The 9866-nt window shown below is 45.2% G+C and overlaps 1 long non-coding RNA gene across 2 annotated transcripts in view; it reads right to left on the reverse strand.

Moving 5' to 3' along the window:
• The window catches only part of LOC119301985, a 7328-nt gene extending 3650 nt beyond the window's left edge, over nucleotides 1-3678 (reverse strand). Inside the window, exons 1-3 of one of the 2 annotated variants that reach the window (XR_005147281.1) lie at nucleotides 3381-3678; nucleotides 3188-3292; nucleotides 1510-1701 (exon numbers count right to left, since the gene is read on the reverse strand). This is a non-coding gene — a long non-coding RNA (uncharacterized LOC119301985). Of the gene's footprint in view, nucleotides 1-1509; nucleotides 1702-2962; nucleotides 3293-3380 lie in introns of those variants that run through there. The other variant, XR_005147280.1, reaches the window with a different exon arrangement.
• Nucleotides 3679-9866: the final 6188 nt, after the last annotated feature.

Here is a 9866-nt window from a genome sequence, read left to right on the forward strand (position 1 = left end):
TTTCTTTAGTGAGAGTCCATTTGACATGCAACAGATTCTGTATGAAACACGAGAGAGGCCATCGGAAAAGGTATAGGGAACAAAGCGTGCAACTCAATAATCAAATGTCGGTCTATCTATCCATCTACGCATCTTTTCTTTAGTGGGAGTCCATCTGGCATGCAACAGAATCTGTATGAAACACGGGAAAGGCCAAGGGAAAAGGTATAGGGAACAAAACGTGCAACTCAAGAATCAAATGCCGGCCTATCTATCCATCTACACATCTTTTCTTTAGTGGGAATCCATCTGGCATGCAACAGAGTGGGGAGAGAGAAAAGGTTGCAACTACTGTTTGCTTTAGAACTTTAGATCAAATCACGTAGAGCAAACACACGTTCGTGCAATGCTGGCTTGGAAGCTACAGTAGCAAGCAAGCTGCTTAATTGATTTCTTTATCAATAGCACACGTCGTTTCAGTAGCGCACTTTGCGTACGTGCAACTCCTGTTCGGAGAGAAAAGGTTGCAACGTCGTATCACTAGCACACTTTATCAATAGCACACTTTGCTTGGAGAGAAAAGGTTGCAACTCCTGTTTGCTTTAGAACGTTGGATCAAATCACGCAGAGCAAACAAACGTTCGTGCAAAGCTGGCTTGGAAGCTAGCAAGCAAGCTGCTTAATTGATTTCTTTATCAGTAGCACACGTCGTATCACTAGCACACTTTGCGTACGTGCACCTGACCTCGGTAAGCTTCCTCTGTAGCGTTTGGATCAATTGGATCACGACAGAACGTCTCGATGAGAACTCGCAAACTTGGCGATGGCAAACAGAAAATACTGATCGGAAGATTTTTTGGTTAGCCACAGGGGCATATCACTCATGGCTTTCTTTATTGCTTCTCAACGATCTGGTGTTTACAAGGGGCTCTATACACATGTATAAATAGTAGCTAGGACTAGTAATCTAACCTACACGGCTAAGACCTCCAATCCTACTAGCTGATGGAAACCAACACGGACTCATATGTCGTGTTTAATTCTAATAACTCCAAATTTTCACTGTTAAGATGCTGTCAATGACAAGCAGCTAGCTAGCTTTATCAGAGTGATCAATTTAGCTAGCATATGTGTTACTACGTACTACAGCATATGTGCCACTCTAGCTTTGTGTCTCACGCTAGCTTTGTGTCTCAATCACTCTAGCTTTGTGTCTCACTCTAGCTTTGTGTCTCAATCACTCTAGCTTTGTGTCTCACTCACAAAAATAACTAGACACGCCCCTCTGTGACTTATAGCTAGCTGTGCCACTCTAGCTTTGTGTCTCACAAAAATAAAAGAAAGCTAGAGTTACATCACTTCAAACCGTTCATGACCGGTGCACTGCAAACTGAGGGAATTATATTATTGTAGGATTAGATGCTGTGTTGTTCTCTCATGTCATGTGATAGAGCATGCATCTACCAGAATACAAAACGAGGAGTACTAATACGGAAGCTAGCTATAGAAATGGAGTATATATGTTGTTACCTGGAGGAGTTGTTGCTCCGGAGAGCGCACAAGTTGGATCCATGCTCGTTCCCATCAAGATTTGATTGCTGAACGCACAAGTTGGATCCATGCTCGTTCCCATCAAGATTTGATTGCTGAACACACTGGTAGTGTTGTCCATGTCCAAAGAGCTTTTGTCAGGGATGTCCATGATTGTCGTCTTTGCTTGTCCTGCCAAATAAATATTCCACTCACTGCTAATCCAATGGTAGTATATCTGTGTCTGTCTCACACTTGTATAAGAGTATGATTTCTTTCTGAGAGCTGATCTGATCATACCATAGGATGATCAAGACTTGCTTTGATCGTTGTCAAATGAAGTGCTCATGATTTAGATGCAGTGGTGAAGTCCGCACAGTACCTATATATAGTTCTCTGAAATATACACCCGTTTCATGTGGCTTCAGTGTTTGGGCCTTTTGGGATTTAGAGCAGTGGTGATATTATTATGTACGCATGGTCTGAATTTCTTTGTTCAGTATGTAACTGGCTATTCCTTTTCACTTACACCTGAACAAGTGTCAGAGATGTGCAAGAGTGTCAGCTCATCCTTTTAATCAGAAACATGTCCATTTTTCAGGAGTCAATATACATTGTTGGTCCCTTTACTAAATGCATTAATCTGCAGGTAGATGAACCAGACTGGTCTGAAAAAAGAGCAGATGCATTACGAAGCACCACTGACAATTACCAGGGCCAATGTACTCCTAGACTGGTCCCTTTTGTCTTTGAGAAGTAGGTCTTCCTAGCGCATGGCTGCTACTGCCGCATTGATCAGAAAATTCAGAGTACCTTCCCTTGTTTTGCTTGTTCAGTATACACTTGTGCCTTTTCATTTAGACGTATGGATTTTCAGTTAAACATCCGAACCAGCGACACGGCGCGCGAGAGTAACGGACGGGGCAGTGTTATATTTGGCTAATGATTTTTCTTACGTATCCACCAGTTTTGCACGCAGCTCCCATCGGATGGCTGGGCAAGGAATTATTAGCGGCATATATAAGCATGTACCGCAGTTCTGCCGTGCCATGAGGCACATCAGATGAGTCGGCTCACTCGTAAAGGTGGGAATGTTTTTCTCACCCGAGCAGAGCAGGAGGACCTGATGGGCTGAGTTGCTCGGTCGGCTGTACACTGCCCGAACAGATTTTCATCACGCTAAATGGGCTGCCACAGAAACGGGCTGGCTGAGGTGAAGAGAGGCCCGATCAAACAGCTTACTTCAAATTTTCCTCCAGAGTAGCTGCCCTCGAAATTGTGATCAATGAGCCCACGAAATTGCACAAATGGCTCAGGCGAGGATAGAATTGTGATCGGACGGCCAAGGATTGTGAGAATGCGAAATCAAACGGACTAAACTGCTCAACGCGTGAGACGGTGAGAGGGCTGGCAAGGAGCTCGGTTTTATAGTGTCCTAAATAAAACACTGGTCTACTGCAAGAGATACTTTAATTGAAACGGTTACACAAAGCTTTGATTGCAAAAAGAAAAAGTTACACAAAGTTGGGAATTGACTAGAAATAACCGAATGGAAACACTATTAGTTTCTTTGCTTTGTTTTATTTTTTCAATGAAAGCACGATCATTTCTTAGTGGCTAAATCCAAAGCTATTTTCTAATATCCTTTTGACTCTTACTGGCGGTCAATTTGTCTTACAGATCAGGCCAATAAGCATATTTCCTTGCTGGATCCTTGCTCCTAGTTGGCTTCTTGAAGGAGATATCTCCAATGGCGTAGACTTTGCAGTTCAGACCTAAGGGTCTTGAAATTGAGGCAAGCAAAACGAAATAAGGAAGAGGGCAGGGGGGAAATCAAATCAAAGAAGGGAAGGGGAGAAGGGAGAAATTACTATGCTTGCTTGCTGCAACCTGGCGGATGAGTGGATCCAGTAGCCAGCAGATGCAGGGAGAGCAGGAGCAATGGAGGGAAAGGGCCAGAGCGCAGTGGCGGAGAGGCGGTGGTGGGTGGCAGCGCCAGTGGGATAATGGTTGCAGGTGGCGCCTCTTACCAGACTCCCAGGCAAGGCAGCTCAGAGCGAGCTGGAAACCTAGGAGACGAAATTTTCCCTCCCACAGGCTGCGGGCTGGGCGGGTGGCTCACTTATCCCCTCCCAATCCATAATTCTTTTTTAGTCGAACGACTCAAGGTGCACGACTGGTCCTTCGACTGCTCGATTCGGCGAACTAGTCTACACGAGATTTCTAGTCGACACCCAGAGTGTGACTCATAGACTAGTCTAGCCACTAGTCTCGACTAGTTGCTGTCTTGAGTAGTAGCTCAACCCGTAATCAATGCTCTGGCCAGATAACCAGCTACCTTCCCAGTGACATTGTCATGTTTCTTAGCCACACCAAGCGGTACAAGGTGTTCTACTGCAACACAACGGCATTCATGACATCACTCACTGTTCTGATCCTGTTTCTGGTCAGGGAGCTGTGCCGGAATGCAATTTGGCTCCATTCGCTGCAGTTCGCGATGTTGCTTGACCTGCTGGGACTTATGGGGGCCTATGCTGCTGGGAGATACAGGGAGGTCAGAACATCCGTTTACATTTGGGTATTACTTGTTGGCATCTTCACATATGTCACACTTAATGTAGTGTTCTTCCAGCATCTAGCGCCTGGATGGCTTCGAGAAATTTTCAGGGATATCCAGAGGTTCTGAGAGGATTCTATATAGCACAAATTTTCAGCAGAAGGCACAACATAAGAGATGATCCAGATGCTCCTCTCCATGACAAAGAGGAGGAACTGGAGCGGAACCATAGTTTCTTGCTGGTTGCAGCTACATTGGCAGCAGCAGTGACATATAGTGCAGGGCTAAGTCCACCAGGTGACTTCTGGCCTGACAACGAGGGTAGCCACATTGCCGTTGACCCGGTGCCTCGAGATCACTACCCCCACTGCTTCAAAGCATTCAGACGTTACTGGCTTTCAGTTGATGATCATGATTAAGTTCCACCTTACCCTCAGTTATGATAATTGCATGGTTAAGCACTAGATGTGGCATACAGTATTAAAGCCATTGATCATGTTTTAGTCGTTTATTGTTTCGGTTAAGGCTATAATTGCTAATGGTCGGTGCTGATAAGATAATTATGATATTTAATCTATTCAGTTAGAATTGAATGTTGAAGGAAATCCAAAAAATATTTCCCCAATCCGAAACACTAACCCTGGACGGCAAACCCAACTTGCAAATTCAAACCCCCAAAGTTTGAAGCCCAAAATGATGAAATTAAGATGAAGAGAAAGGGATTCGGGGCCTACCTACTGACGCTACGACGCCGCCGTCTCTCTTGATGGCCGGCGGGAAGAAATGGCTGGCGGCGCCGCCCTATCGGACGCGAATGTTGTGTGGCCCCGCGCCGCACACGTCGCCGGCGCGAACAGGCTTCCGATATCGCCATGTGCTCAACACGGCTAGCACCGTTCGGCAGAGGAGCGCGCGGCCTTGAGGCCAGGCACGCTGCTCCGACGAACGGGGCTGCCGCACCGCCATGGCCGGCGTGCTTAGGGTTTGACCCGGCGCTGGTATTGGTCGATAGGAGCCGTCGGCTCGATCCAACGTCGGAGACCGGCAACCAGCTCCGAGCGGGCCTTTGGGCATTAACAGGCCGAATGTAGCCGTGGGCTACGGCCCAGGCTGTACTGGCCTGGCTAAAATAAAAACGCAAATCTTATATACGCACCTTATAGGCGGTCCCAGTTTTTAGAGGTGCTAAAACAACTAGTTTTTAGAGAACCAGTTGTTGCCCGCCTTGTTGGATAGCTTACCTCATGGAGATTTCACTAGAGTGCTAGTTACCCTATGGGCGATTTGGCACGCGCGCCGCAAGGCCATTCACGAACAGAATTTTCAGTCCCCACATGCTACCAACCATTTCATCAACACGTATTTACGTGAGCTTAATGAGTCCAGAGTAAAAAAGAAACCGGCCGGTTCTTCTACGGCCAGCACGCACTTGAGGCGACGACGGATCCCGCTGGTTGCAGGCTACTGCAAAATTCATGTTGATGGGGCTACTTCGCGTACATCAAATGATGGGTCTATAAGTGCCGTTTGCAGGGATGACATGGGAAAGTATCTTGGTGCATCAGCAGTAAGATACACAGGTATTAATGATCCGGCGACACTCGAAGCCTTGGCGTGCAGAGAAGCTCTCTCCCTTGCCCTCGACCTCTCACTATCTCATGTGTTGGTAGCCTCAGATTGCAAGGAGGTTGTCGCGGACATACACAAGGGCACGGGCGGCCGTTACGCGAGCATTGTTAAAGAGATCATCTCCCGAGGTTCACAGTTTTCAGCATGCTCCTTCATCTTCGAAGGGCGCGAGACAAATTTTGAGGCGCACAGCCTCGCCAAACACACTTTGGGACTCTCTCCGGGACGCCATCTCTGGCTACTTAATCCCCCGGATTTATCTTGTATTCCTATGTATTTGGATATTGATCAATAAATGAGAGTGTGTTTGGACTAAAAAAAGTTGTTGCCCGCCTCGCGAGCCGTCCCATCTAAGTTGCTCGCCATACTATTCCTCTTTGCAACAAGAATTTTGTTTCAGAAATAATCGTGACTATTGCAACAAAGAGTTTTGTTTCAGAAACATCGATGATGTTGTCAAAAACATCTCTCTGTATGGTTCCTCTTTGAAACAACAACATTGTTTCACAAACATCACTAACTATTGTAACAAGACCTTTGTTCAGAAAACATGCTTCACTGAAGAACACCATGCGCCGCAGGAGCATAGTGAGCCGTTGTCGTCGCAAGTACCTATTGTGACGCTCGCCATCAACCCCATCGGACCTCGCCGAGACGAGCCCCCACCTCCTTTCTGTGGGTCGTCCTCGTCGGATCCGGCTGGAATCCTCAATGTCGTCACCCTCCTAGCCGCACAAGTCGTCGCTCCTCACGGCTCTCGGATGTCCCCGCCACCCACCTGCACGCCATCCTCGTCGGACCCAACGAAATTCCTCACCTCCATTGTCCCCCGGTCAGATGAGTCACCGCTGCTGCAAAAAAAAAGCCACGTAGTTGTACATTTTCTTTTTTTGGAAATAACTGCTCAGTTGTGTACAGGGAGGTGGGCGTGGGGTTGCTCTTGTCCGTCTGATTAGCAAACGATCTAACGGCGGATACGGAGCCGACGGACGCACCCACACGATCGGCCGGTTGAAGGTATTTTCTAAATAATTCTTGGATAAGAAAAACTTGGTTTTCATAATACCCAAAAATTGAGTTGTTAGAAAAACAAATCCGAGACGTTTTTGTGCAAACGCATAATGAGGAAAGCATCAAAAGGTCATGCGTGATGTACGATAGGCTAATCCCTATCCAACAAAAAATTATACAACGCCAACTTATTACTTTCCTAACCCAACCGCAATTTTCCATACATCCGTGATTGATAAAAAAGATTGTAACATGGGTTTTGCCAAAAGTCCGCTAAAAGCTAATTTTCTATATATATCAGCTGCTAACGCTCCCAAACAACCTCTAAGTGCGGGTTGTTGTTCATTCTGCAAACCGGCGCACACCCCTGCTCAGCTATGTGCCTGCTCATTTTACATTTTTTTTCTTATGTTTAAACAAAAAAGAAGTGTGACGAAAAGGTTCGAACTCGCGGCCTCTTCATTGTGAGGAAACCGCAGTAACGACTAGGCAGTTTTCCCCTTGTACAGACTTTTTTTCCCCTTTTTCCTTTCTTCATGTTCGTCGAAGCCCTGGTTTTGAGAAGCTTCCCAAATCGGGTTTTCCCGGTTCGCTGGTCAGTTTTCGAGCAGTTTTATTCGGTTTTTCTTATCCCTTTTTCTTTTTTCCTTTTCTGTATTTTTTCATAAATGCATTCTTTTCAAATTCAAGGACTTTTTAAAAAATATATGAACTTTTTCAAATCCTCAAACATCTTCAAAATCGATGATTTTTTTTCCTAAAACTGGGTTGAGCAGGTGATGCCATTGATCTACAACACAAATATGCAAAACATTAAGACATGTATTCATCAAGAGTAATTCAAATTAAACATTTTAATATGAATAATACTCCTACTAAAATCAACAACACTCCATTGATACTTAGTGATTCAAGATCTAAGACCAACATGTCAACTGTTCATGAATCTCAAATTTGAAAAAAAAATGATTCATGAGCTCTCCCATGTGCGGGCGTCTGGTGCCCCTGTTTTCTTGTTTTCTTCTTTCTTTTTTTATGTCTTTAGTTTTTTTTTCTTACTTTCACAACTGTTCATGAATCTCAAACTTGAAAAAAAGATTGGTATTTAAAAAAGTTCTTAATTACAAAAAAGTTCATGATTTGGAAATGTTAATGAATTAAAAATGGAGCTTCGTTGGATCAACGCCCTGATAGCCATCGGATCTAACCACCGCGCTCGCGCGACCACCTCCTTACGTCCTGCAACAACACCTCAGTTTCGGAAACAGATTCCCCTGTCCGCAGGGGAACTAATCCTTCGGCGCAAAATCCACTGTCTCGTGAGCCATCCGATTCGATGAACCTCGTATTTCTGCAACAAGACTCTTGTTGCAAAATCTCCACCTATATAATTTTCTGTAACAAGAAGCTTGTTGCAAAAACTTCTCTCTCTCTAATTTCTTGCAACAAGACCCATATTGCAAAACTCTTTCTTCCCTAATTTTCTGAAGGAAATATGCCCTAGACAAACAAAGTTATTATTTATTTCCTTATATCATAATAAATGTTTATTATTCATGCTACAATTGTATTAACCGGAAACATAATACATGTGTGAATACATAGACAAACAAAGTGTCACTAGTATGCCTCTACTTGACTAGCTCGTTGATCAAAGATGATTATGTTTCCAAACCATAGACATGAGTTATCATTTGATTAACGGGATCACATCATTAGGAGAATGATGTGATTGACTTGACCCATTCCGTTAGCATAGCACTTGATCGTTTAGTTTGTTGCTATTGCTTTCTTCATGACTTATACATGTTCCTATGACTATGAGATTATGCAACTCCCGTTTACCGGAGGAATACTTTGTGTGCCACCAAACGTCACAAAGTAACTGGGTGATTATAAAAGTTCTCTACAGGTGTCTCCGAAGGTACTTGTTGGGTTGGCGTATTTCGAGATTATGATTTGTCACTCCGATTGTCGGAGAGGTATCTCTGGGCCCTCTCGGTAATACACATCACTTAAGCCTTGCAAGCATTGCAACTAATGAGTTAGTTGCAGGATGATGTATTACGGAACGAGTAAAGAAACTTGACGGCAACGAGATTGAACTAGGTATTGAGATACCGACGATCGAATCTCGGGCAAGTAACATACCGATGACAAAGGGAACAACGTATGTTGTTATGCGGTCTGACCGATAAAAGATCTTCGTAGAATATGTAGGAGCCAATATGAGCATCCAGGTTCCGCTATTGGTTATTGACCGGAGACGTGTCTCGGTCATGTCTACATTGTTCTCGAACCCGTAGGGTCCGCACGCTTAACGTTACGATGACAGTTTCATTATGAGTTTATATATTTTGATTTACCGAAGGTTGTTCGGAGTCCCGGATATGATCACGAAAATGACGAGAAGTCTCGAAATGGTCAAGACATAAAGATTGATATATTGGACGGCTATATTCGTGTAACACCCCGGATGTAACTTTCCCAATTTGTACTCCAACTCTTGCCGTTTCCGGCGTTAAGTTATATTTATTTCCTCGGGTTCGGGTTTTTGTCTCCGTTGTTCTTGTCGTTGTCATGCATCTCATATCATGTCATCATGTGCATTGCATTCGCATACGTGTTCATCTCATGCATTCGAGCATTTTCCCCGTTGTCCATTTTGCATTCCGGCGCTTCGTTCTCCTCCGGTGGCCATTTCTAGCTTTCTTTCGTGTGTGGCGATTAAACATTTCCGGATTGGACCAAGACTTGCCAAGCGGCCTTGGTTTACTACCGGTAGACCGCCTGTCAAGTTTCGTATCATTTGGACTTCGTTTGATACTCCAACGGTTAACCGAGGGACCGAAAAGGCCTCGTGTGTGTTGCAGCCCAACACCCCTCCAATTTGGCCCAAAACCCACCTAACTCTGCTCCATCACCTAGAGCGTTCGATCACGATCGCGTGGCCGAAAACCGCACCTCATTTGGACTCTCCTAGCTCCCCCTATGCCTATTTAAACACCCCCCGAAATCCGGATCTTCCTCTCCTCCGAAACCCTAAAAAAACCCTCCGACGCGCCGGACATTGTCCGCCCACGCCGGACACTCCGCGCCGCCGCCCGAAGCCCCGCGCCTCCTCGTTCCTGATGCCGGCGCCGAAGCCCGCCGCTCCGCC

Source organism: Triticum dicoccoides, chromosome 5A, assembly GCF_002162155.2.
Source record: "Triticum dicoccoides isolate Atlit2015 ecotype Zavitan chromosome 5A, WEW_v2.0, whole genome shotgun sequence".
Taxonomy (NCBI): domain Eukaryota; kingdom Viridiplantae; phylum Streptophyta; class Magnoliopsida; order Poales; family Poaceae; genus Triticum; species Triticum dicoccoides.